The sequence below is a fragment of the Hyla sarda genome, chromosome 2 (genome assembly GCF_029499605.1).
Source record: "Hyla sarda isolate aHylSar1 chromosome 2, aHylSar1.hap1, whole genome shotgun sequence".
NCBI lineage: Eukaryota > Metazoa > Chordata > Amphibia > Anura > Hylidae > Hyla > Hyla sarda.
The window spans coordinates 95,399,469-95,427,447 of NC_079190.1; the positions used below are offsets into that span (position 1 = coordinate 95,399,469).

The following is a 27,979-nucleotide window of genomic DNA, read 5'->3' on the forward strand; positions in this document are numbered from 1 at the left end:
TGTGCATCCCCCCCAAGTTTTAGTTTTAATAAATACCATGTACAGAACCATACAGCGCCCGAGCAGTTCTCTCTAGCTGTCACCCTTCTCACACGCTGCTCCACTCTTGCAAAGTGTGAGCCACGGGGACGTGATCTCTCGGGATGTGATCTAATGTCACATCATTGTGCCATCCCGCAGTGGATGGTGTCCCTGCGGCTCACGCACTGCAAGAAAGGAGCAGCGTGTGAGAAAAGTGAGGGAATGGTGGAGCAGTAGCTGACAGCTCCCATTCCACCATGCTATAGTACAGGGGGGTCAGTAATCTTGGGGGGGGGGGGGGGATTGCCCTGTTGTTCCCCCCCCCCCCTGGATCTGCCACTGCCAGACAGCCAAAGGCATGCTGAGAGCTGGAGGCACCCTGGTTGGGAAACACTCGTATAGGTGGTAACAGGCATAATAATCCTTCTGCCTATCTGACCACAAAAGTGGTTGAAGCACCATCTATGATTCATGATTGCTTCATGTCAAAACGTAATATATCACAATACTTGTTGGAAACAGAGGCATAACTTAACCCCTTAACGACCACGGACGCTAATGTACGTCCTGGTTTGGCGGTACTTCACGCACCAGGACATACATTTATGTCCTGTGTATGACCGCGAGCATCGGACCTGCCGGTAATGGGCGAGATCCGCGATCGCGCGGATGTCCACCATTAACCCCTCAGATGCTATGATCTGTACAGATCACGGCATCTGCGGCAATGGGCATGATAAAATAGATGATCGGATCGCCCGCAGCGCTGCCGCGGCAATCCGATCATCTAAAATGGCGGACGGAGGTCCCCTCACCTGCCACCGTCTGTCTCCCGGCTTCTCATGCTCTGGTCTGAGAAAGACCAGATGATTGCTATAGATAGTCCCCTATGGGGACATAAACAGTGTAAAAAAAAAGGTTGAAAAATTTAAAAATAAAAAGTAAAAAAAGGGAAAAATCCCCTCCCCCAATAAAAATGAAAATTGTCAGTTTTCCCATTTTACCCCCAAAAAGCATAAAGTTTTTTTTAATAAACATATTTGGTATCGCCACATGCGTAAATGTCCAAACTATCAAAATATAATGTTAATGATCCCGTACGGGAAACGGCATAAACGTAAAAAATGTTAAAAAGTCCAAAAATTATGCTTTTTTTTTGTCACATTTTATAAAAAAAATAAATGTATAAAAAATTAGTTTTATATATGCAAATGTGGTATTAATAAAAAGTACAGATGACGGCGCAAAAAATGAGTCCTGATACCGCCCTATATACGGAAAAATGAAAAAGTTATAGGTGGTCAAAATAGGGCAATTTTAGATTACTGATTTTGGACAAAAAGTTTTAGATTTTTTTTAAGCGGTACAAAAATATAAATGTATCTAGCCATGGGTATCATTTTAATCGTATTGACCCACAGAATAAAGAACACATGTCATTTTTACCGTAACTTGTACAGTGTAAAAACCAAACCCTCCAAAATGTGCAAAATTGTGGTTTTCATAAAAATTTCCTCCCTAAAAAAAATGTTCGGGGGGTTCGCTGTACATTTCATGGTAAAATGAGAGGTTTCATTACAAAGTACAATGGATTTTAGAAGGCGAGGAGGAAAAAATGAAAATGCTCAAATAAAATTTGCCTGGTCCTTAAAGGGGTACTCCGGCGCTTAGACATCTTATACCCTATCCAAGGGATAGGGGATAAGATGCCTGATCGCGGGGGTCCCGCCGCTGGGGACCCCTGTGATCTTGCATGCAGCACCCCAGTTAAAATCAGTCCCCGGAGCATGTTCGCTCCGGGTCTGATTACCGGCGGCCATGGATGCATGACAATGAATACCTCTGCATCAATGGCTGCTATGGGGATAAAAGGAGAGAAAGTCATGGTGTGGCCTCCATCCTCCCCTGACCTCAATCTCATTGAGAACCTTTGGAGCATCCTCAAGCAAAAGATCTATGAGGGTGGGAGGCAGTTTTACATTTAGCAGCTCTGGGAGGCTATTCTGACATATTGCAAACAAATTCAAGCAGAAACTCACAAGTTCAATGTATGCCAAACTTGTGAAGCTGCTATGAAATAAGGGGTCCTATGTTAAAATGTAACGTGACCTGTTAAAATGTTTAAAAAGTTAAAATGTTGTTAAAAGTTTAATTGAAATAGCTTTTGATTTCAGTAAATATGCTGCAAACACAACAAAGGACAATTTTCAGTTCTCTACAACCTATGAAGTGTTTTTAAACTTACTGTGTGTAATAGTTTGGAACAGTTCATTGTAAGTTTAAAAAAAATACTGTTATCATTAGGAGGTTTGTTCAATAAAATGTAAATTTTACTCTTAATAGTTGATAACATGAGAATAATGATGACTGTTATTTACATAAATGATTTAGGTAAATGAGAAAAATATAATTTGCATTATAATTTGGAGCAGGGTGTATAAGAGAATGTGTAATATTTCTTATAAGACAAAAATGCTTCTTCTCATATCAAAAATGCTTCTTTCTTCTGATATATGCTGTTGAAATCATCTCTGAAAGCCAGCTCAGCTTTGTCCTGTGTCTGCAAGACAAAGCAAATTTGAGTGTATAGAGGGGGTGCTCTGCTTACCAGTTCTGGGAGAACTGCAGACTAGAGATGTTGCCTGCAGAGCAGAAAAATATGATTTTCAAGTTATGCAATTTCCAGAATTAGGGCTGCTTCTCATGTACACACACAGGGCAGCTTATCATAAAAAAGTCACCTGCAATGTTAGGGACTTTTTAAACGGGTATTCTGGGATTTTTGGTTCCTTGAATGTAAGTCAGAGGCAGCAAAGTTAGTTACTAACATCACTTACATGTTTTGTGGCTGGTATCAAATCTCTTTGCTTTTCTTTTGCCCGTAAGTTCGTTTTCTGCCGCCTACAAAATGAGTGTTGTCTCGGACCTTTCCCAGCTTGCTCTGAGGCCCGAGACAATACATGAAAAGTCAGGTGATGACATCTGTGCACATGTGCGTGCATTCATCATCACATAGATCCACAGCTTGTGTGTCAGGTTGTGCTGTGCTGCAATTGGTGGGGTGATGAAAAAGTAGGAGGTAAATAAGTCACCTCCCACCTTGAAACAAAGGATCCTGGGGATTGTAGTCTGAGGGAGTCCACACAAACAGCATTGAAGACCCTGGGCCATGCTACTCGAAGATGTACAAAAAATCTTTTTTTTTTTTTAAAGAAATAAAGCCACCAAATGCATGGAGAACGGAATGCCTTTCATGGGGACACTAGCCCCTGTCGGCAGGATACCATCTGTAAATGAAGTGACAGATGGACTTTAAGATCCCAACTAAAGTGTAAAGAAATTGTAAGTAGTGTAAATGGAGCACACTTAACACACCCTCCCTAAGCTGCTTTTATACAGATCTCAAAGAGGCTATCACATGGCTTTCTTTTCATTGACACAAGTGGGATCCAAAGTGTGATACAAAGGAGAAAGATCCTCAACTAAACTGAAGTGCTAATGTACTTTAGACTTTCCAGATAGCAGCTCAGCCAGTCTCCCAAGACAAGTCACATGAAAAGAGTGCGAGTAATACGAAAGCCTCAGAAAGTAAAGAGCCGGGCATACATGATGGCAGAGGAACACAACATGACCCTCACAGTGTAATACTGTGAAGATTCTGTAAGGCATGACAAGTATTCTGAGAGCTCTGCAGAATGCGCTTAGATTGGAGGCACTGGAGAAAAAAATAGGCTGGAAAGGACAGGGTGAAGATGTGCGCAAAGAAGCTGCCATGGATATGGTAAAGAGGATTACTGTAAGCCACTCATATAAGTGTAATGATTGCAATAAGCATAGAAACTCTTATAGGGGGGGATCAAAGAAAATGCCCTGGGAACCTCAGTGATGAAACTGTCCTGGATTTTACATATTAAAGCACTTTCTTACATATAGATAAATTTAAAGGTATACCCCTCCCCATACCACCACATCAATATCATGCAGTATATTGTGCAGATGCAAATATGTAGCTTTTTTTAAATGCATAAATAACTTGATCCTTGATTACATGATGTTGACTTATAATCCTATGATGTTGACTTTGTCTCCTTAAAGGGGTACTTCGCTGCTGAGCGTTTGGAGCAAAATGTTATGAATGCTTAGAGCTGCCGCCGGGAGCTAGTGACGTCATAGCCCTGCCCCCTCATGACATCACGCCCTGCCCCCTCAATGCAAGTCTACAAGAGGGGGCATGACGGCTCTAAGAAAAACAAATAATTTTTTTTCCCGTTTTTTAGCTTAGCATGAAATGGACAAACAACTATAAATGTTAGATAGATCTTGCTCTACCTTTTGCCAACAAACTATTCATCAATTATTAAAGAGTACCTGTCATCAAACCATTTTTCTAAACTGACTCAGATTATACTTCATAATTACTCCTAACACCCCTCCTTCCATTCAAATTTTTTTTCCAAGTTATAAAAAGCTCTATATCATACGTTTCCCCTTGCTCTTATTGTGTGAGCTCCCGGCAGGAGAAAGTGGGCGTTCCCCAGCAGATGCAACATCACTGAAGCCTGGGAGAGCTGTGCCTCGCCATGTCCCGCACGCACTTCCTGAGTTTGGTCTCCTGCCAGGCCGGGAGGAGACCAAACTAACTGTTTGACTTGCGCAGGGAACAGAACAGAGCCACCTAGTGGCCGTTTTATTCAATCACGTTAAAAACATTTAAAAGGTTGAGAATTTTAACAGCAAGTAAATAGCAAAGTGACTTATAACTACATAAGAAACAATATATTAAAAGTTTAGTTTGGTGACAGGTACTCTTTAATAATAAAAATGGAGTATGACAAAACAGTGCAGTAGATAAATCATTAATCAGTTCTATTAAGGACTCCACAAAAGGCACTGCAAGCTACTTATTTAAGCAGGAAATTAAACCTCAGCATTGCTTCCAACAGCTCCTAGGTGTAAATGAATTGGGCCAGCGAAGTGATTACACGGGGAGAACACCTACTAGAGCTCATTGTATCTGATTAGAAGCCCCGCTGGCACATGTGATTCAGTGACCTAGAAGGGAACTATTATAAGTGGAGCCAAAGGAGATCCCACTGATCACTCACATGTTGCCATTCTACACGTAAATATGATATGACAGAGCACACAAAATCCTAATTACAATATAGTTTGCCTTTAGGCATGCACATCAAATGATACAGCCATAAAACAAAATACAAAAAAAAAAAAAAAAATGCTTGCCTGCTCATTTATAGCTCGATCACAACAATAGTGTAATTAAATATTACACAAATTTCTAATAACAGTAAGTGAGTCTGAAGGCTACCAACTCCCAAGGAAGCTCAAATATACCATGTGAGAGAAGGATAGCTTACAAGCAAGCAAAAAACAATCATGTCCAGATTTACTACATCTACCTAAGTCTGGTTCACCCTCAGTTATACAAAAAATGCAATATAAGGGAAGCAATTAAACAAGTACCACAAATAAGGACCAAGAACAAGAAACAAGAGGGAAAGGTTGGGGGTAAAGACATAGGTACGCCCACCTTAGTTGCCTGAGATGTGGACGAACCAGCTATTAAGGCAGGAGAGGAGCATTTGTTGCTTTCAAATAACCTATTGTGTGTCCAATGGGCCCCAGATGGCTACAAAATTGTCAACCTTTTTATTTAGCAGTTTACTCCATGGTATGCACATCCTTCACTTAAGTCAGTGGTCTCAAACTGTGGCCTTCCACATATTGCAAAACTTCAACTCCCAGCATGGATAGCCATAGTTAGAGACCACTTACTTAAGTGTATATGTCTGTTAAAGGGGTACTCCAGTGGAAAGCATTTTTAAATCAACTGGTGCCAGAAAGGTAAACAGATTTGTAAATTACTTCTATTGAAAAATCTTAACCTTTCCAGTACTTATCAGCTGCTATATGCTCCACAGGAAGTTCTTTTTTTATAGATTTTTTTTCTCTGCTGACACCTCTGTCCATGTCATGAACTGTCCAGAGCAGGATAGGTTTGCTATGGGGATTTGCTCTTGCTCTGAACAGTTCCTGACATGAACAGAGGTGTCAGTAGAGAGCATTGTGGCCAGAGAGAAAGGAAATTCATAAAGAAAAGAACTTCCACTGGAGCATACAGCAGCTGATAAGTACAGGAAGGGTTTGTAATTTTTCAATAGAAGTAATTTACAGATCTGTTTATGGAGTTTCTCTCTCTCTCTCTCTCTCTCTCTCTCTCTCTCTCTCTCTCTCTCTCTACAGGAGACGGTTTCGCTGACTGCTACATGTATGGCCATTTTACTATAAATTTTATCAAGGGTTGCACCTAATAATCTTTAAAAAAATTGTCATTATTCATTGCTCAGAATGAGAAAAGGCCAAAAAAGCTCTTATCAGCTGTCCGGGTCCTGCTTTATTCTTGCACATTTTATGGATTATGTACTGTGGATTATATCATTCTTTGGTTCTTAAAAAAGGATCACTGTAAATGTAAATCCTGTCCTCTGATGTGACCAGATGAAAATCTTTCCTCAATGACGGGGCCATTCATTAACTAATCTTTAATCCAAACACCGTACTGTAGTTAGGTTAGATTTGTAAATGTGACGTCTGGAAATAGACCACAGCGTGTGAGGCCAAATACCATGTTCATGTTTGAAAAAAGACAAGAAAGATACAAAAATAGTTTTTCTTAAATATTTATATGGTAAATGTATCTTCTAATCAAAGGATAGGGGATAAGTGTCTGATCGTGGGGGGGGGGGGGGGGGTTTGGTCCAACAGTTAGGACCCCCGCTATCTCCTCGTGCACGGATCTGGGCTCGGCACACGCTCTCTCTATGCATCTCTATGGGAGAGCCAAATCGCTGTACTTGTGTAACTATGGCTCTCCCATAGAGATGCATGGAGGGGGCGTCTTGACCACCTCTTCGTGCAGTGGACGACACAGCTGCATGCATTGGGAGAGCCAAGGTGCCAGGCAGCAGTCAGACCTCCCACGAATAAACACTTCTCCTATATCCTTCAGATAGGGAATACATTTTCCTAAACTGGACTACTCCTTCAAGGCATGTGGAAAGTAGGGCTGGGTTCATACTGAGGAATTTACAAGCGTAATTCCGTTTAGAATAATGTCTGGAAATTCTGGTGCTTCAGGATCCTAATGCTAATAAATCCTATATACACACTAGAACACCAATTTTATACAAAAATGGTAAACTTTATTGAGAACATCATTTAATAAAAACAGTTAAAAGGGACAGTATAGCCAGACAAAAAGGAGTTGGTAAGGCAGGTAGTATATTGTTGGTTAGTATAAATGCAAAAATGCAAAACATGACATAGTTATTCCTAACTACAGAGTAGGGCCACCAGTATAACAACAATTATAAGTTACACATAATAGTCATGTAAAAAATTGCACCAAAAAACAAAGCTAACCTAAATAAGGAGGTCACTGCATAAATAGCCTCCAGCGAGTGGTCAGGAGAAAGGGGAAAGGCAGGTAATGGTGTGCAATTAGAGCACAGAATATCAGCATTACCATAAGGCTTCCCCACTCACAAAGCACAGGCTGGGAGACATAGACAGTGTACCTACCTACACAACACCAGTACCCCAACGTCATTTCGCCGTTTGGCTTCCTAATGCTGTTAATAGGATTTCACTGCACAGTGCACACTTTGAAATATAAATGGAAATTCTGACACCAAATGAATTAAGCCCCGCCCACCCCTCCTCCCAGCCGTATATGGGAACTGTAAATACAAACCGTAGTGTGAACCCAGCCTTAGTATAATCCCTGTCTAAGAGTATAAAGAATGCAATCAACAGCGTCACCTTCAGGCTGCAGCATAGAAAAATAACATCAATAGCACCACCTTCAGGTTGTAGTAGGAATAGCAATAAAATGTTGTCAAGATTACAACCTTTAGGCTAGGTTCACATAGTATATTTTTAGACGTATGTCATCGTTGTAATTCATGGTTGTCTGTGCACACAATATGGAACAAAACAAACATATTCTTTATAGTAGTGTAAGTAAGTGTCCGCTTTTCTACATACTGTGTGTGCAAACAATCAATTTCCCATAACCTTACATAGTGCACATTAATGGCAAATTAACAGACGCAATTTGAACCTAGCCTTAGAATAGAAATACAATTGCCAGTACCACCTTCCTGATGTTATTAACATTTTGTTTTAGCTGGAAGGAAGGCCTGACGAAACCTCCCACCTAGTTTCCCATATTAGTGTGCCGGGATATGTAAATGTCTGGAAAGGCTCTGCATTTTTATTTTCCTGACGCTGACATCCACAGCAGCTTGCCTGCTAAAGATATGTTAATATGGGTTACTATAAGTAAATAGGTAATTATCACCTTCTTGTCTTTTTTGCATCTTCCCGTTTTTTCCTTTCATGTTACAATAAATGGAAATGATTGCTGGATAAAATGTTCAGCAATCTTGTGTTATTATCTGGGTTGGCACTCACTGCTACTGTTCTCCGGCAGGGTGATGTGGATGGCTGATCACACATATTTACAATGTAAATCTGTTAGTGCAGCAGTTCTGCCGGGTCTTATGGGGAGAAAAAATGTAATGTAATCAGAACACTGGTTTTTATCCAATTCCTAGAAAAATTTCATTTCTACAGAAAAAACTCTCACATGCAGGTAAACATAGAAACACAGAATGTGTCGGCAGATAAGAACCATTTGGCCCATCTAGTCTCCCCAATAATCTGAATACTATGAATAGTCCCTGGCCCTATCTTATATGAAGGATAGCCTTATGCCTATCCCATGCATGTTTAAACTCCTTCACTGTATTTGCAGCGACCACTTCTGCAGAAAGGCTATTCCATGCATCCACTACTCTCTCAGTAAAGTAATACTTCCTGATATTACTGCATAAACCTTTGCCCCTCTAATTTATAACTATGTCCTCTTGTGGTAGTTTTTCTTCTTTTAAATATGCTCTCCTCCTTTACTGTGTTGATTCCCTTTATGTATTTAAAAGTCTCTATCATATCCCCTCTGTCTCTTCTTTCTTCTATACATGTTAAGGTCCTTTAACCTTTCTTGGTAAGTTTTATCCTGCAATCCATGTACTAGTTTAATAGCTCTTCTTTGAACTCTCTCTAGAGTATCTATATCCTTCTGGAGATACGGCCTCCAGTACTGCGCACAATACTCCATGTGAGGTCTCACCAGTGTTCTGTACAGCGGCATGAGCACTTCTCTCTCTTTCTACTGCTTATACCTCTCCCTATACATCCAAGCATTCTGCTAGCGTTTCCTGCTGCTCTATTACATTGTCTTCCTACCTTTAAGTCTTCTGAAATAATTACTCCTAAATCCCTCTCCTCAGATACTGAGGGGGGGACACGTGGGTACTATATTACACATACAAAGTGCACACATTACTGTATTAATGTTAGAGAACACACTCTATCTATTCCGGCCCACCATCAGCTATTCATGGGGTGAAGATCTATTCCTTTTATTAATACTGTAATAACTGATTTGTCACTAAGTAACATGGATAAATAATCGGAAGCCTACATGGCGGTAAACAGACCTCATATGTACCGTATTTTTCGCCGTATAACACGCACTTTTTCTTCCCCAAAACTGGGGGGGAAAAGTTGGTGTGTCTTATATGGCGAATACACACACCTATCGGGTCGGTCCCTGCGGCCATCAACGGCCAGGACCCGCGGCTAATTCAGGACATCACCGATCGCGGTGATGCCCTGTATTAACCCTTCAGACGCGGCGATCAAAGCTGACCGCAGCATCTGAAGCCAGATTGAGACTAACCCGGCTGCTCAGTCGGGCTGTTCAGGACCGCCGCGGTGAAATTGCGGCGTCCCAAACAGCTTACAGGACCGCATCACATCGCGTCGGTCCCGGCGCTCATCAACAGCCGGGACCCGCGGCTAATACCACACATCGCTGATCACGGCGATGTGTGGTATTAACCCTTTAGAAGCGGCGGTCAAAGCTGACAGCCGCTTCTAAAGCGAAAGTGAAAGTATCCCGGCTAGTCAGTCGGGCTGTTCGGGACCGCCGCGGTGAAATCGCGGCGTCCCGAACAGCTTGCAGGACACCGGGAGGGCCCTTACTTGCCTCCTTGGTGTCCGATCGACAAATGACTGCTCCGTGCCTGAAATCCAGGCAGGAGCAGTCAAGCGCCGATAACACTGATCACAGGCGTGTTAATACACGCCAGTTATCAGCATGAGAGATCAGTGTATGCAGTGTTATAGGTCCCTATGGGACCTATAACACTGCAAAAAAAAGTTAAAAAAAAGTGTTAATAAAGATCATTTAACCTCTTCCCTAATAAAAGTTTGAATCACCCCCCTTTTCCCATAAAAAAAATAAAACTGTGTAAATTAAAATAAAAATAAACATATGTGGTATCGCCGCGTGCGTAAATGTCCGAACTATAAAAATATATCATTAATTAAACCGCACGGTCAATGGCGTACGCGCAAAAAAATTCCAAATTCCAAAAAAGCGTATTTTGGTCACTTTTTATACCATTTAAAAATGAATAAAAAGTGATCAAAAAGTCCGATCAAAACAAAAATCATACTGATAAAAACTTCAGATCACGGCGCAAAAAATTAGCCCCATACCACCCTGTACGTCGAAAAATAAAAAGGTTATAGGGGTCAGAAGAGTTATGATTTTTTCCAGAAGTACGACAAAATCAAACCTATATAAGTAGGGTATCATTTTAACCGTATGGACCTACAGAATAATGATAAGGTGTCATTTTTACCGAAATATGCACTGCGTAGAAACGGAAGCCCCCAAAAGTTACAAAATGGCGTTTTTTCTTCAATTTTGTCGCACAATGATTTTTTTCTCCGTGAATTTTTGGGTAAAATGACTAATGTCACTGCAAATTAGGATTGGTGATGCAAAAAATAAGCCATAATATGGATTTTTAGGTGGAAAATTGAAAGGGTTATGATTTTTAAAAGGTAAGGAGGAAAAAACGAAAGTGCAAAAACGGAAAAACCCTGAGTCCCTAAGGGGTTAAGGACCAGGGGTTTTCCCGTTTTTGCATTTTCGTTTTTTGCTCCTTGCCTTTAAAAAAATCATAACTCTTTCAATTTTGCACCTAAAAATCCATATGATTGCTCATTTTTTGTGCCACCAATTCTACTTTGTAATGACGTCAGTCATTTTGCCCAAAAATCTACGGTGAAATGGAAAAAAAATCATTGTGCGACAAAATTGAAAAAAAAAACGCCATTTTGTAAATTTTGGGGGCTTCCGTTTCTACGTAGTACATTTTTCAGTAAAAATGACACCTTATCTTTATTCTGTAGGTCCATACGATTAAAATGATACCCTACTTATATAGGTTGGATTTTGTCGTACTTCTGGAAAAAATCATAACTACATGCAGGAAAATTAATACGTTTAAAATTGTCATCTTCTGACCCCTATAACTTTTTTATTTTTCCGTGTATGGGGCGGTATGAGGGTATGATCTGAAGTTTTTAACGGTACCCTTTTTGCATCGATAGGACTTATTGATCGCTTTTTATTCATTTTTAAATGATATAAAAAGTGACCAAAAATGCACTATTTTGGACTTTGGAATTTTTTTGCGTGCACGCCATTGACCGAGCGGTTTAATTAATGATATATTTTTTATAATTCGGACATTATATGATTATATTTATTTTTATTTTTATTTACACTGTGTTTTTTTTTATGGGAAAAGGGGGTGATTCAAACTTTTAATAGGGGAGGGGTTAAATGATATTCATTCACTTTTTTTTTTCCACTTTTTTTTTGCAGTGTTATAGCTCCCATAGGGACCTATAACACTGCACACACTGATCTTTATCATTGATCACTGGTTTCTCATAGGAAACCAGTGATCGATGATTCTGCCGCATGACTGCTCATGCCTGGATCTGAGCAGTCATTCGGCGATCGGACAGCGATCCTGTAAGCTGTCCTGTAAGCTGTTGGGGATGCCGCGATTTCGCTGCGGCTATCCCGAACAGCCCACTGAGTTAACCGGCATGGTTTCACTTTCGCTTTTAGCCGCTCAGCTCTGAGTACGCGGCTAAAGGGTTAATAGCGCGCGGCGGGCCCGTTGTGATATGATGCGGGGTTACCGTGTAACCCCGCGTTATATCACGGGAGCAGGACCAAGGACGTACCGGTACGTCCTTAGTCCTTAAGGGGTTAAAACGGATACATTTTATAGTGTGAAAGCAGCCTTACACAGCATCAGCCACAATGAAGAAGGGTCAATGGTGTCACAATAACAAGCACTGAGCTTGGTGATCGGTGCTTGTTTACTGAGCCTTTACAAGACTCAATCTATTGTGCGGCCCTAAACCTTATTGTCTGTCGCACATTCACTGTGTAACAATGGTTTTATTGGCCACACAAAAGTTCCAATCTGCCAACTAGCCAGTGTTTTCTTGTTCGTTGACTGATCGCTGACCCTGTAACATGGGCCAATTTTCGTGAACCAGTGTTCCTTGGAATGCTCATTCCGATAATTGGCATGAGTAAAAGTACCTTTAACTATTGAATTGAGCAACCTAGACAGTCAAAATCAAGCATGTCAATAGTCACTGGTAGACAAAAAAAGAAGAAGCAAAGAAGCTTTGTTTGTATGTCTGAACAAGCTCATTGATCAGCACTGATAGTAGGACATTGGGGCAGTTATCGTACTGAATGTGTACTAGTTATATAATATAATTCATTTAAATATAAAACATACTAAAACAACTTTGTATCTGACTCTAAATCTGCATAGGGTTACACGTGCCGTATTTATGTTTTTGCAGCTGCGTATTTTCCTACCCATTGAAGTCAATGGGTAGCCAAATGTGCAGATGATTTTGCTACCCATTGACTTCAATGGGTAGGAAAATATGCAGCAGCAAATACACAGCAAAATACAGCATGTGTGACTCTACCCTTAAAGGTCCCAATACATCCTCCTGAAAGCTGGAACAGACATAAAATAGAAAAATATCTCTACAAGCCCCTTTAGTCCCATTGCCTCTCCAGTGTTCTGCTCATTTACATTGTTCACACTGAACTACAATATAAATCACTGACCTTAGTGGTCATGTGCTGTACATACAAGCAGTGACCACTGGGGCCAGTGATTGGCTGCAGAGTCATGTAAACAATGTACATGATATTTTTTGCTGTATACCCAGCAGCGGACCACAGTGGCTCTAAGTTCTATTCATGAATGTTTCTTCCTCATACAGAAAATTCCTCTCAACAATCATCCAACTTGTCTTTTGCACCTGAGAACTAGATTTCAATAGACACCAATTCTTGCGGACAATGCACTTTTAGTTTCTTAATATACATTTCTTTTTTTTATTACCATTCTGGTACTTCCCTGGAATACTCATGCCATTTGAAGACTTGGCTGTAAAATATAGAAAGGGTTTTTAGAATAGAGGAAAATTTTTACTTGACATAAAATCTATTAAATGAACTTGTGATGTTCATAGTTTTCATAGAGGACAATTATCTTAAACACTGTTGGATGTCCTGGAATATGAACTCAGACCCTATTCCCAGGAGTAACCAGAATCATTCGGTGTCTTAAGGACAGTTTCCTGGGGATTTCATGGTTGGGGGCTATCCAGGAGGCCTTGTGCCTTACTAACTGCTATAAAGATATTTTGTGGTTTTCCAGGAAACTCCTAATTATAAATTCGGAAAGGCTGCCAGTCCAGTACTGTCATAGGAGGGTCCGCAAGCTACTTAAAGACTTTTTCTCATGAACAATCCGGACACCGAGGAAGAAGAGGATTAGCATCCCTTTCCTTTCCCTTTTCCCATCTTGTGATCTCCTCTCCCTTTTTCCCAACCCCCATTCCCTATCATTGTCAAATTTGTCAGCAATGCTTTTTCTTTTACTTTGATTTAAAATGTATGCAGGAATGTTAGTGGAGCATGTGGTATGATGTATAGTATTGGGAGGCCCATGATGAAGGTTGTACTGCCGTAGTATGTACCCTAATTGTACACATTTTTTGTTTGTTGCTTACTAGCATGCGCTGAGCCCCAGTGCATTGTATATTTATGACGTAATTTATGAAGTCATCAAAAACCACTGGTTACTTGCACAACCACATCAAATTGTCTTAAATTGGTGATTTGCACAGGGATAGCGGATTTTACAGCGGTTCTGACATAAACGCAAAAAAAGAAATACCCACGTGTGACCCCATTTTGGAAACTACACCCCTCACGGAACGCAACAAGGGGTATAGTGAGCCTTGACACCCCACAGGTGTTTGACAAATTTTCACAAGGGAAAATAGCCCCCAAAAATTTGTAACCCCATTTCTTCTGAGTAAGAACATACCCCATATGTGGATTGTGGATGTAAAGTGCTCTGTGGGCGAACTACAATGCTCAGAAGAGAAGGAGCGCCATTGGGCTTTTGGAGAGAAGATTTGTCCAGAATTGAAGGTCACCTGTGTTTACAAAAGCCCCCATAGTGCCAGAACAGTGGACCTCCCCACATGTGACCCCATTTTGGAAACTACACCCCTCACAGAATTTAATAAGGGGTGCAGTGAGCATGTACAGATCTTTGTAACAGTGGGCTGTGCAAATGAAAAATCACATTTTTTTTATTTTCACAGACCACTATTCCAAAAATCTGTCAGAGACCTGTGGGGCATAAATGTGAAAATTTTGGAAACTACACTCCTTACAGAATTTAATAAGGGGTTCACTGAGCATTTACATCCCACAGGTGTCCGACAGATTTTTGGAACAGTGGTCCGTGAAAATGAAAAATGTAATTTTTCAATTGCACAGCCCACTGTTCCAAAGATCTGTCAAACGCCAGTGGGTGTAAATGCTAACTGCACCCCTTATTAAATTCTGTAAGGGGTGTAGTTTCCAAAATGGTGTCACATGTGGGGGGTTCCAGTGTTCTGGCACCACGGGGGACTTCCATTCCAAACAAATTCTCTCTCCAAAAGCTCAATGGGGCTGCTTCTCTTCTGAGCATTGTAGGTTGCCAGCAGAGCACTTGACGTCCACACATGGGGTATTTCCATACTCAGAAGAAATGGGGTTACAAATCTTGGGGGGGCATTTTCTCCCCCCTTGTAAAAATTACCCCTTGTAAAAAATGTACAATTTGGGGAAAAAACAGCATTTTTGTGAAAATATTTTTTTTCATTTAACAAAAAGTCGCCAAACAACTGTGGGGTGTTAAGGCTCACTGTACCCTTTGTTATGTTCCTTGAGGGGTGTAGTTTCCAAAATAGTATGCCACGTGTTTTTTATTTTTTTTTTATTTTTTGCTGTTCTGGCAACATGGTGCTTCCTAAATGCAACATGCCCCCCCCCCCCCCCCCCCCCCCCAAAAAACCATTTCAGCAAAATTTTCTTTCCAAAAGCCAAATGTGACTTTCCAAAAGCCAAATTGTAGTCCGCCTGCAGAGCATTTTACGTCCTAACATGGGGTATTTTCATACTCAGAAGAGATGGGGTTACAAATTTTGTGGGGCATTTTCTCCCATTACCCTTTGTAAAAATGGTAAATTTGGGGGGAAAAAAATGCACTTTAGTGAAAAAATTTTTTTTTCATTTACACATCCGACTTTAACGAAAAGTTGTCAAACACCTGTGGGGTGTTAAGGCTCACTGGACCCCTAGTTACGTGCCTTGAGGGGTGTGGTTTCCAAAATTGTATGCCATTTGTGTTTTTTTGCTGTTCTGGCACAATAGGGGCTTCCTAAATGTGACATGCCCCCCAAAAACAATTTCGGCAACATTCACTCTCCAAATTCCCATTATCGCTCCTTCCTTCTGAGCCCTCTACTTCGCCCGCTGAACACTTGACATACACATATGAGGTATTTCCTTACTCGAGAGAAATTGGGTTCCAAATTTTGGGGATCTTTTTCCCTTATTACCCCTTATAAAAATTCAAAAACTGGGTCTACAAGAACATAAGAGTGTAAAATATTAAGATTTTTAATTTTCTCCTTCATTTTGTGGCTATTCCTGTTAAACACCTAAACACTCGCTCTGTGCAGTAATGATACCACGGTGCCGCAGCGGCAATACCGGGGGTCCCCAGCAGCGAGACCCTGGCGATCTGACATCTTATCCCCTATCCTTTGGATAGGGGATAAGATGTCTAGGTGCGGAGTACCCCTTTAAGCTAACAATCGAGTTTACAAGTTTTTATAGCCTTAACTGAATGGCAGCAGTTTTTCCAATGGTTTACAGCTTCAGTCTTGAACTATTGACCCTCCATTCCCTTCACTTATACAAGTGTCTCTAGTCCTGCAAAAAACATATTTCCTTAACCCCTTATCAGTGAGAGGCTAGGTTACCCATGGGTTCCCTGTAACAGCAGAACACAACACTATGGAAAGTATAAGTATTGCGGCTCCTACTTGTGTGTTGCGTGCCATATAGTGAAGCACATGAAAATCATGCTTCTTCACGGTCACTTAACGTGTTCGTTTTGCGGTTACGTGAGGCACTGCATGCATTGGTCTTTATTCTTAAAGTAGAGAAGTCATTAATTATAACTTTTTGTGAATTGGGACATTTAAACTTGCTTTTTTTTTTTTTTATTCCAATCTAAATTTAGTAGGAGTCGGAGTCGGTGCATTGTTTGCCGACTCCGACTCCTGGTACCCATCCGACTCCGACTCCACAGCCCTGGTTATTAATGCTTAAAGTGACAGTGGTCAGATGTGCAAAAAATGCTCTGGTCCTTAAAGGGGTACTCCGGTGAAAACCTTTTTTCTTTTAAATCAACTGGTGGCAGAAAGTTAAACATATTTGTAAATTACTTCTATTAAAAAATCTTAATCCTTCCAGTACTTATTAGCTGCTGAATGCTACAGAGAAAATTCCTTTCTTTTTGGAACACTGATGACATCACGAACACAGTGCTCTCTGCTGACATCGCTGTCCATTTTAGCATCCATGCATAGCAGATGCATAGCAGATGCATGCTAAAGGCAGCATGGTGGCTCAGTGGTTAGCACTGCTGCCTTGCAGTGCTGGGGACTTGGGTTCAAATCCCATTAAGGACAACAATAAATAAAGCATTATTATTATTATAATAATAACGTCAGCAGAGAGAAATGTGGTTGTGATGTCATCAGAGAGCATTCCAGAAAGAAAAGAATTTCCTCTGTAGTATTCAGCAGCTAATAAGTACAGGAAGGATTAAGATTTTTTAATAGAAGTAATTTACAAATATGTTTAACTTTCTGCCACCAGTTAATTTAAAAGAAAAAAGGTTTTCACCGGAGTACCCCTTTAAGGTGAAAATGGTCTTTGTCCTTAAGGGGTTAAAGCAGAAGGGCATAAACAACACTAAAAGCCGACAAATGTACTAAAACCAAGCAGGCTAAAATCTATATCATGAACAGGAATAATAACCATGGTAAAAACTCAGAATATAAACAGACAACCATAGCAAATGTGCATAATAAAACAGTCATAGTCAGAGTAACTGTTCAGACACAACCTAGACAGATACCAAAAAAGAAAAATACAAAAACGGACATTACATCACCATTGAGTAACTGAGGATCCAACTTCAAACCCTCGATCTACAGAAGGACCAGACAATAAAGACTGGTTACTTTTCTTTTTAAAGGGGTGCTCCAGGGAAGTTAAGAAAAATAAAAATGCCCCAAAGCAACCAAAATACCTGTTCTGTGTCCCCTGTGGTTATCCATGTGATTTTGCAAGCTCCTGTGGCCCCTGTTGTCTCCTGAATATTCTTTTTTCTTCCTTGCAGCCCAGGCTACAACTCCCAGCAGTCGGTGCAGCTTTGTGTAATGGCTGCCAGACAATAGTTTTTGCTATCTGTGTGCTTGCTGTGTTATTGTAAACACACTGTACATATCTTTTCTTTCAAACTATCTTTCCCCCCAGCAGAAAAGCATGCTATTCTCTGAATGACAGCAGTCAGTGATAAGATCTACAGCAGGAAAAGAACAGCGTGTACTGAGGAGACTTCCCTGCCAGCATGATCAAACAGGGAGGGGGAGAGGACGTATGGCTGTGAAGCCAGAAATCACGTGGTGTTTGTCCTCCAGGAGGGTGGGGGCTTGTCTCATTGAGGGGTTTTCACAAAGACAAGGAGGATTTGAGAATTATGTCTTTCTCTCACTCCCTGCATATAAGTGACAGCTGAAAGGGAAACTGCTCTATATAGCTAATTAATGATATTTAGACAAATAAAGAGGTTGGTGAGAGGGAAAGGATGGGCTATGGGTTTAGTACCCTGGAGTACCCCTTCAATGGTTCAGCAGAAAAAAAACACCAACCAGAGGCCCCACAATGTTTTACTCAATCAATCCCCATTGAATCTATAGTATTGGCTACATGGATTGTACCCTAACAGAAAAGAGAGTTATAATATATTACATTATTACCGGTGTTTAATATGATGTGCTCCTAAGCCTTTTTATATATTGTTCAACGGTGTACTTTATATATATCAATCGATGTACTTTATATATCAATGCATTTATCGTCTCATATATGTACTTTATGAAGTACTTAATATATCAATGCATTTATTTCCTCATATTTGTAAACATAAAGTTTCTAAGAGATACCTTTAGTCAACAGGAATATATTAAGTTAGAGACAGAGCTTTGAAGAAGCTGATAGAAAAGCTTTTTACCCATGGAGCAGAAGACAGAAGAGGGGTTAAGTGGTTGGGGACTTCATTCCCTTTAATGGAGCTCCTTATCCTTTAAGTAGATAAGCAGCCCCTGTTGAAAGAAATGCATTGCTATGGTGAGATTTTAGCTCTAAAACCACTTTGTCATTCAGCATCCAGGCACTCAAAAGGGGAGAACTCTCTACAGTGCCACGAACTGGACGTAGCTTCTCTTCAAATTAATGTTTGACCCTTTAACCCCTTAAGGACCCAGCCATTTTACACCTTAGGACCCGGCCATTTTTTGAACATCTGACCACTGTCACTTTAAACATTAATAACTCTGGAATGCTTTTAGTTATCATTCTGATTCCGAGATTGTTTTTTCGTGACATATTCTACTTTAACATAGTGGTAAAAATTTGTGGTAACTTGCATCCTTTCTTGGTGAAAAATCCCCAAATTTGATGAAAAATTTGAAAATTTAGCATTTTTCTAACTTTGAAGCTCTCTGCTTGTAAGGAAAATGGATATTCCAAATATTTATTTTATTTTATTCACATATACAATATGTCTACTTTATGTTTGCATCATAAAATTGACATGTTTTTACTTTTGGAAGACACCAGAGGGCTTCAAAGTTCAGCAGCAATTTTCCAATTTTTCACAAAATTTTCAAACTCACTATTTTTCAGGGACCAGTTCAGGTTTGAAGTGGATTTGAAGGGTCTTCATATTAGAAATACCCCACAAATGACCCCATTATAAAAATCGCACCCCCCAAAGTATTCAAAATGACATTCAGTCAGCGTTTTAACCCTTTAGGTGTTTCACAGGAATAGCAGCAAAGTGAAGGAGAAAATTCACAATCTTCATTTTTTACACTTGCATTTTCTTGTAGACCCAATTTTTGAATTTTTACAAGGGGTAAAAGGAGAAAATTTATACTTGTATTTGTAGCCCAATTTCTCTCGAGTAAGCACATACCTCATATGTCTATGCAAAGTGTTCGGCGGGCGCAGTAGAGGGCTCAGAAGGGAAGGAGCGACAAGGGGATTTTGGAGAGTACGTTTTTCAGAAATGGTTTTTGGGGGGCATGTTGCATTTAGGAAGCCCCTATGGTGCCAGAACAGCAAAAAAAAAAACACATGCCATACCATTTTGGAAACTAGACCCCATGAGGAACGTAACAAGGAATTAAGTGAGCCTTAATACCCCACATGTGTTTCACGACTTTTGCATATGTAAAAAAAAAAAAAAAAAAATGTCACTAAAATGTGTGTTTCCCCCCAAATTTCACATTTTTGCAAGGGTTAATAGCAGAAAATACCCCCCAAAATTTGTAACCCCATCTCTTCTGAGTATGGAGGTACCCCATAAGTGGACCTGAAGTGCACTACGGGCAAACTACAATGCTCAGAAGAGAAGGAGTCATATTTGGCTTTTTGAGAGCAAATTTTGCTCGGGGGGCATGTCGCATTTAGGAAGCCCCTATGGTGCCAGGACAGCAAAATAACCCCCACATGGCATGCCATTTTGGAAACTAGACCCCTTGAGGAACGTAACAAGGGGTACAGTAAGCATTTACCCCCCACTGGTGTCTGTCAGATCTTTGGAACAGTGGGCTGTACAAAATATTTTATTTGCACAGCCCATTGTTCCAAAGATCCGTCAGACACCTGTGGGGTGTAAATTCTCACTGCACCCCTCATTACATTCCGTGAGGGGTGTAGTTTCCGAAATGGGGTCACATGTGTTTTTTTTTTCTTATTTGCGTTTGTCAAAACCGCTGTAACAATCAGCCACCCCTGTGCAAATCACCTCAAATGTACATGGCGCACTCTCCCTTCTGGGCCTTGTTGTGCGCCCCCAGAACACTTTACGCCCACATATGGGGTATCTCCGTAGTCGGGAGAAATTGCATTACAAATTTTGGGGGGCTTTTTTCCCCTTTACCTCTTGTCAAAATGAAAAGTATGGGGCAACACCAGCATGTTAGTGTAAACATTTTTTTTTTTTTACACCAACATGCTGGTGTAGACCCCAACTTCCCCTTTTCATAAGGGGTGAAAGGAGAAAAAGCCCCCCAAAATTTGTTAGGCAATTTCTGCCGAGTACGGTGATACCCCATATGTGACCCTAAACTGTTGCCTTGAAATACGACAGGGCTCCGAAGTGAGAGAGCACCATGCGCATTTGAGGCCTGAATTAGGGATTTGCATAGGGGTGGACATAGGGGTATTCTACGCCAGCGATTCCCAAACAGGGTGCCTCCAGCTGTTGCAAAACTCCCAGCATGCCTGGACAGTAAACGGCTGTCCGGCAATACTGGGAGTTGTTGTTTTGCAACCGCTGGAGGCTCCATTTTGGAAACAGTGGCATACCAGACGCTTTCATTTTTATTGGGGAGGGGAGGGGGGCTGTGTAGGGGTATGTGTATATGTAGTGTTTTTTACTTTTTATTTTATTTTGTGTTAGTGTAGTGTAGTGTAGTGTTTTTAGGGTACAGTCACACGGGCCAGGGATTACAGCGAGTTTCCCGCTACGAGTTTGAGCTGCTGCGCAAAATTTGCTGCATCGCAAACTTGCAGCCTGATACTCACTGTAAGCCCCCTGCCCATGTGAATGTACCCTGTACATTCACAGGGGGGCGGGGGGGGGGGGGAACCTCCAGCTGTTGCAAAACTACAACTCCCAGCATGCACAGTCTATCAGTGCATGCTGGCAGTTATAGTTTTGCAACAGCTGGAGGCACACGGGTTGGGAAACACTGAGTTAGGAAACAGACAATGTTTCCCAACCAGTGTGCCTCCAGTTGTTGCAAAACCACAACTCCCAGCATGCCCAGGCAGCCGAAGGGCATATTGGGAGTAGTGGTTACGTAAGAGCTGGAGGAGAACAGTTTGGGGACCACTGTGTAGTGGTGTCCAAGCTGCAGCCCTCCAGATGTTGCAAAACTACAACTCCCAGTATGCCAAAACTGTCCAGGCATGCTGGGAGTTGTAGTTCTGCAACATCTGAAGGGCCAGATGTTACAGAACTACAACTCCCAGCATGCCTGTACAGTAAGGGCATGCTGAGGATGTGTAGTTTTGCAACATCTGGAAGGGCACAGTGGTCTCCAAACTGTGGACCTCCAGATGTTGCAAAACTGCAACTCCCAGCATGCCCAGACGCCAAGAGCTGTCTGGGCATGCTGGGAGTTGTAGTTTACAGGGTCCCATTACAGCAATGCATGTCGCTTTACGGCGACGTGCATTGCTGTAAAGGGCCCGACCGCGGCTGAAGATCTACTCACCTGTCGCCGCCGCCGCCGTCTTCATCGCTGGGATCCGGGTCTTCAGGGACGAGGTAAGTACCGGGGCCGGTCCCCAGCACTCCCCCGTCCCCCGCCGTGTCCTCCGGTCTTCCTCCCGTCCTCTCCGGACTTCAAGGGGCCGGGCAGGACGGGAGGAAGTAACCGCCCCCCCTCCTGCGATTGGTCGGTTAACTAACCGACAGATCGCAGGGTATAGGAGGAGGTTTGCCACCTCGCTCCTATACGTTAGCATGGTCCTGGCTGTCTGTGACAGCCGGGATCATGCGAAATTACCGGGTGGTCGGGTCCCAGAGACCCGATCAGCCCGGTATCGCCGCAGATCGCAAGGGCGATTTCCCTTGTGATTTGCGGCGATCGCCGACATGGGGGGCCTACATGGCCCCCCTCGGCGTTTGCCCTGGATGCCTGCTGAAGCATTTCAGCAGGCATCCGCTTCCGATCTCTGCCCGGGGCGCGGCAGAGACCGGAGAAACACCAGGACGTACTAGTACGTCCTGGGTCCTTAAAGCCCAGGGTGCCAGGACGTTCTAGTACGTCCTGGGTCCTTAAGGGGTTAAGGGCCTTAAAACCTCATTAGGGATTATACGCACAGGCAGAATGTCTCCCAGAAGAGAAAGTTACCTGTAGACAGGGTGGGATGGCTAAGTGAGAGACCCTCAGTTAAACATAGTAAGCAAGGACCCAGGTCTGTATGCGGTACAGGGACCATAAAACAGCAGTTAGGCAACTTTCTGGGAGAGATTGTTAAGAACATTTAAAGGGGTACTCCGCCCCTAGACATCTTATCCCCTATCCAAAGGATAGGGGATAAGATGTCAGATTGCCGTGGTCCCGCTGCTGGGGACCCCCGGGATCGCCACTGTGGCACCCCGCTATCATTACAGCACAGAGCGAGTTCGGTCTGTGCGTAATGACGGGCGATACAGGGGACGGAACAGCGTGAAGTCATGGCTCCGCCGCGTGTGACATCACGGCCCGTCCCCTTAATGCAAGTCGCCACGCCCCTTCCGATAGACTTGTATTGAAAGGGGCAGGCTGTGACATCATGAGGGGCGGAGCGATGACATAACGATGCTCCGGCCCCTGTATTGCCCGTCATTACGTGCAGAGCGAACTCGCTCTGTGCTGTAATGACAGCGGGGTGCCTCAGCGGCGATCCCAGGGCTCCCCAGTAGTGGGACCCTGGTGATCTGACATCTTATGCCCTATCCTTTGGATAGGGGATAAGATGTCTGGGGGCAGAGTACCCCTTTAAGGGTCAAACATTGATTTGGAGGGAAGCTTCTTCCAGGAGATGGCACTGTAGAGCATGTTTTTCCCTTCTGGTGGAGAGCTTATTTGCATACTTTTCTTTTCTTATGGAGCATTGCATGGTTTGTAACACTCTGTACTACAACCTGGGACTGTTTTTTTTAATCCCTAAAGTTTCTATCCTCGTGAATGCCATATCTGCACTCTCAGGTACTATAGGTAAGTCATGCAGTACAGTACTGGCCATTATGTATATACAAGGCACTATGGATGTGAGTCAGACAGTATATGGTGACATCCTCAAGTATTGTCTAGGAGTAAGCACAGTACACATGGCATTGCTTCTCGACCTTTTGGCTAAGATCAAGTGTAGTATCTGTCCTTATCAGTGATCCTAGTTGAGCCACTAAGAAGAGATGGATTTCTACATGAAAGGACAGGTGTACAAGGACGTTTCGGGGCTGGTGCCACAGTTTGACGGCTCCCCCAATGAGATGAGTGGTGGCCCTGAGGTGTCTAAACTCACTGGGGTGGTCCAACGGTGTCTAAACTCACTGGGAGTGTGGACACTGGCACCATTTAAATCACACATTTGGCACGCACCCTTTCAATTCTGACCTTTTGGCTAGAATCGGGGACATTTTTATAGATCCGGCCGGATTACCAGGCAGTAATTACATTGTCCTCATCTTGTTATGTATGTATGCCTTTTTCACTGTGACAATTTATGCGTGTTGTGTGTCACTAGGATTTGCCGGGTGTGTTGCCTTTTTGGGTGTCCCCCCTGCCAGTCTAGGGGTGGAGTGCATGGCAACCCCAGGTGTCCGTGCTTCAGCAGAGACACCAACTTGTATATAGCTCCTTGGTTGACACCCAGGCAAGTGCCTATTGGCTTGAAGACGAAAGGCAGGTTTGTTGGGAGGAAGGCCTCCCTATTTTCTGAGAAAAGCTTGCAATAGACAAAATCTTAGTGCATGTTTGTTTTCTCTTGCATTGTGGTAATTGAACACGTTCCTCTGCTCTTTAAAACACATGACACGCCGTGTTCTTGGCAAAGGGCACTGGTGAGCAGTATATGGAGTACAGTCAAGTAGCATATGGTTCATCTCTAAGGCGGCTGTGTAACAAAGCTCGTGTTTGAATTGACTAAAGTCGGAAATCCTACCTTTATGGTGGACCTGAGTGGCGCATGGGTGCAGCACTGTTACCGGTCACCATACCACTGTACCCAGTGCACCACCAGGATGACATGCACTTAAAGGGTAGCTCCCACCATCCTATTTTTTTTTGCTAGCCCATCCCCCCCCCCACCGCTGCGGCACTAGCCCGTTCCCTCCTCCCCCCCAAACCCCCCCACCGCCCCGCGTACCCCGCTCCCTCATTACACTTGCAGTTACTGCAGAGTCCGGCAGCCGGCGTACAGGGACTGTGGTGGAAAGGAGGCGGCGGCGGCGATGTGCGGGAGGAGTGGCCTCCCAGCCAGTGGCCGGGGAGCCAATGCGCTCGCTCCTGCCTGTCTAATTGACAGGCAGGGAGCAAGTGCAGCCTAACTGAAAAAGGACTGATTGCCACTCCAAAATCAGTCCTTTTTCAGTGGCCGGTTTTTAAATGTAAATTAAACCTTTTTCATGAAAAAAATAAAAAAGTATATTAGAGGTATGTTGTAGTACATAAGTACTACAACATATCAAAAAATAAAGTTGGTGACAGTGCCAATTTAAGGAGTGTACATGCACTAAGGAATGGGGTGAGTGTGAGTGATGTGGTTTATTGGCAGTGACATTTTTTTTTTTACAACCCCTTCCCCAAAGACATTAGTTTAAACATAGGCTCCTAAACATACATTGTTTTTCTTAGAATAGATGTCTATGGGAGAAAAAATTTAAAAAAACCCACCCAAGACACATTCCCACCCACACTCACTCCACTCAGGTAGCTCTGCCTGCCTTAGGTATGGTTATACAAACTATCCTACAGTAAGTGCTAGCTGAATATAAGGTCAGCATGAATTATAACAAGTCAGGCAGCCAGAAATCTATAAAAGAAAGAGAAGCCGATAAGAAGTGAAGAGACTGCAACAAAATCAAAGACCGAGAATAAAGCAACAAAATAAAGAATCCGAAAGCCATTGTCGAAACAATGATACTGTACTGCAGATCTAAAGGATAGTTATGTAATAGCATGTGAAAGGTAGGCTGAATAGTTTGCTATATATATATAACAGAAGAAATATAGCAAAATCATAAAGGGAAAATATCTCCAGTAGATAAGAGAATAACAGATTCACTTATGAAGTTTAGTTGATGTTATGATTCGGCAGGCTGGAGGTGGATCCTCTGTGTCAGCGTGAACCGTGTCGGTGGACCGGTTCTAAGTTGCTACTGGTTTTCACCAGAGCCCGCCGCAAAGCGGGATGGTCTTGCAGTGGCGGTAGCAACCAGGTCGTATCCACCGGCAACGGCTCGACCTCTCTGACTGCTGAGATAGGCATGGTACAAGGGATAAGGCAAGAGCAAGGTCGAACGTAGCAGAAGGTCAGGGCAGGCAGGAGGATCATAGTCAGGGGCAACGGCAGGAGGTCTGGAACACAGGCTAGGAACACTCAAGGAACGGCTTTCTCTGGCACAAGGGCAACAAGATCCGGCAAGGAAGTGCAGGGGAAGTGAGGTAATATAGCCAGAGAGCAGGTGGAAGCTATTTAGGCTGTTTGGGCTATGCACCAATCATTGGTGCACTGGCCCTTTAAATCTAAAGAGCTGGCGCGCACGCTCCCTAAGGAGCGGAGCCGCGCGCGCCAGGACGTGACAGCCGGGGACCGGGACAGGTGAGTGACTTGGGATGCGATTCGCGAGCGGGCGCGTCCCGCTATGCGAATCGCATCCCCGCCGGCAATGTCAGTGCAGCGCTCCCGGTCAGCGGGTCTGACCGGGGCGCTGCAGAGAGAGGGATGCCGCGAGCGCTCCGGGGAGGAGCAGGGACCCGGAGCGCTCGGCGTAACAGTTGAGAATAGTTATAACAATATATTAAATTGCAGAAGAAAATCACTAGTGAGGTTTTTACAATAAAATACTTGGTATTTTGTACTCTTTTTTTGTGAGTCCTAATTACAAATTGTGCTTGCTTTCCCTTGTGCAACCTCTACAATGTGCTGTCTGAGCTCTATTTTCTCTCTGTCCTCGTACACAACCTATAGGATTGTCTTCAGCAGACTGCCTTGTCTCTGCTCTCCTCTCTTTCTCCAGCCTGTGTAACCTGTCTTACAAAGTTTCCCTGATGTCTACTATCTAAATTGCTATGCAGCCATCCCCCAGTTGTTATCCCCAACACTGATAGAGCAGGAAGCCTGTCAGACTCTAATAGGCTTAGCTTTTCCTAAGTAACAGTTAAATAGTAGGAAATGTGTAAAGAAGACTATTTAGGAAGTTGCCTCATTTTGCATTCAGGAAACAAATTACCAATAAAAATGAGAAAAAAGGTGTCCATAGCCTTTTATCCCTATAGTAAAATCTCTAAAAATGAGTGTCACTTTCAAGATTGCATCATTGTTCAGCTGTTTCTCACATCACTACACTAAGTCAATGAACACACACAATTATTTTTTTTGCCAAAAAAAACAGTTCCAAGAAAAGTGTGTATTAGTATTTTTTGTTTCATTTATAAAAGTCTATGAGAGGAAAAAGGCCACAATTTTTGGGAAAAAATAAAAAATAAAACAATATACCTCAGTGCCTGCATTGAGCCTAAAAACGCTTCTAAGGCTGCCCTCACACACATTTTTCTGGAAAACTACCACTGTCGTTTTTGGAACAACACTGAGAGTGGATTTTAAAGGAATTAAAAATATAGGGAAAAACTTATGCTTCTTTTTGCTGTATCCATTTCTGGCTTTGGCACGAAAACTGCTGTGTGTGATGACAGCCGTAAAGTGTATCTGTCATTAATGAAAACTTTTTATATTACATAGATAACATTATATGTATATTTGTAATATACATCGGTTAAAAAATTTGTACATTTTTGTCCCTACAGCTATTGTCTCTATGTGGAGACCAAATACAGAAAGTGTGGGTGGACAAGCAGGGCTCTTAGCACTGAGGACAAGCAGGGCTCTGTACACTGAGGACAAGCAGGGCTCTGTACACTGAGGACAAGCAGGGCTCTGTGCACTGAGGACAAGCAGGGTTCTGTACACTGAGGACAAGCAGGGCTCTGTACACTGGGGACAAGCAGGGCTCTGTACACTGAGGACAAGCAGGGCTCTGTACACTGAGGACAAGCAGAGCTCTGTACACTGAGGACAAGCAGGGCTCTGTGCATTGAGGACAAGCAGGGCTCTGTACACTGAGGACAAGCAGGGCTCTGTACACTCAGGACAAGCAGGGATCTGTGCAGTGAGGACAAGCAGGGCTCTGTGCACTGAGGACAAGCAGGGCTCTGTACACTGAGGACAAGCAGGGCTATGTACACTGAGTACCAGCAGGGCTCTTTACACTGAGGACAAGCAGGGTGCTGTACACTGAGGACAAACAGGGCTCTGTACACTGAGGACAAGCAGGGCTCTGTACACTGAGGACAAGCAGGGCTCTGTGCATTGAAGACAAGCAGGGCTCTGTATACTGAGGACAAGCAGGGTTCTGTACACTGAGGATTAGCAGGGCTCTGTACACTGAGGACAAGCAGGGCTCGGTGCACTGAGTACAAG

General features: G+C 42.8%; 1 protein-coding gene and 1 pseudogene across 3 annotated transcripts in view; one reads left to right on the top strand and one right to left on the bottom strand.

The window, feature by feature from the left end:
* The window catches only part of AGAP2 (ArfGAP with GTPase domain, ankyrin repeat and PH domain 2), a 254,446-nt gene that overhangs the window by 200,716 nt on the left and 25,751 nt on the right, over nt 1-27,979 (bottom strand). The window lies entirely within an intron of this gene.
* On the top strand, nt 23,615-23,734 carry LOC130359977 (U2 spliceosomal RNA; annotated as a pseudogene).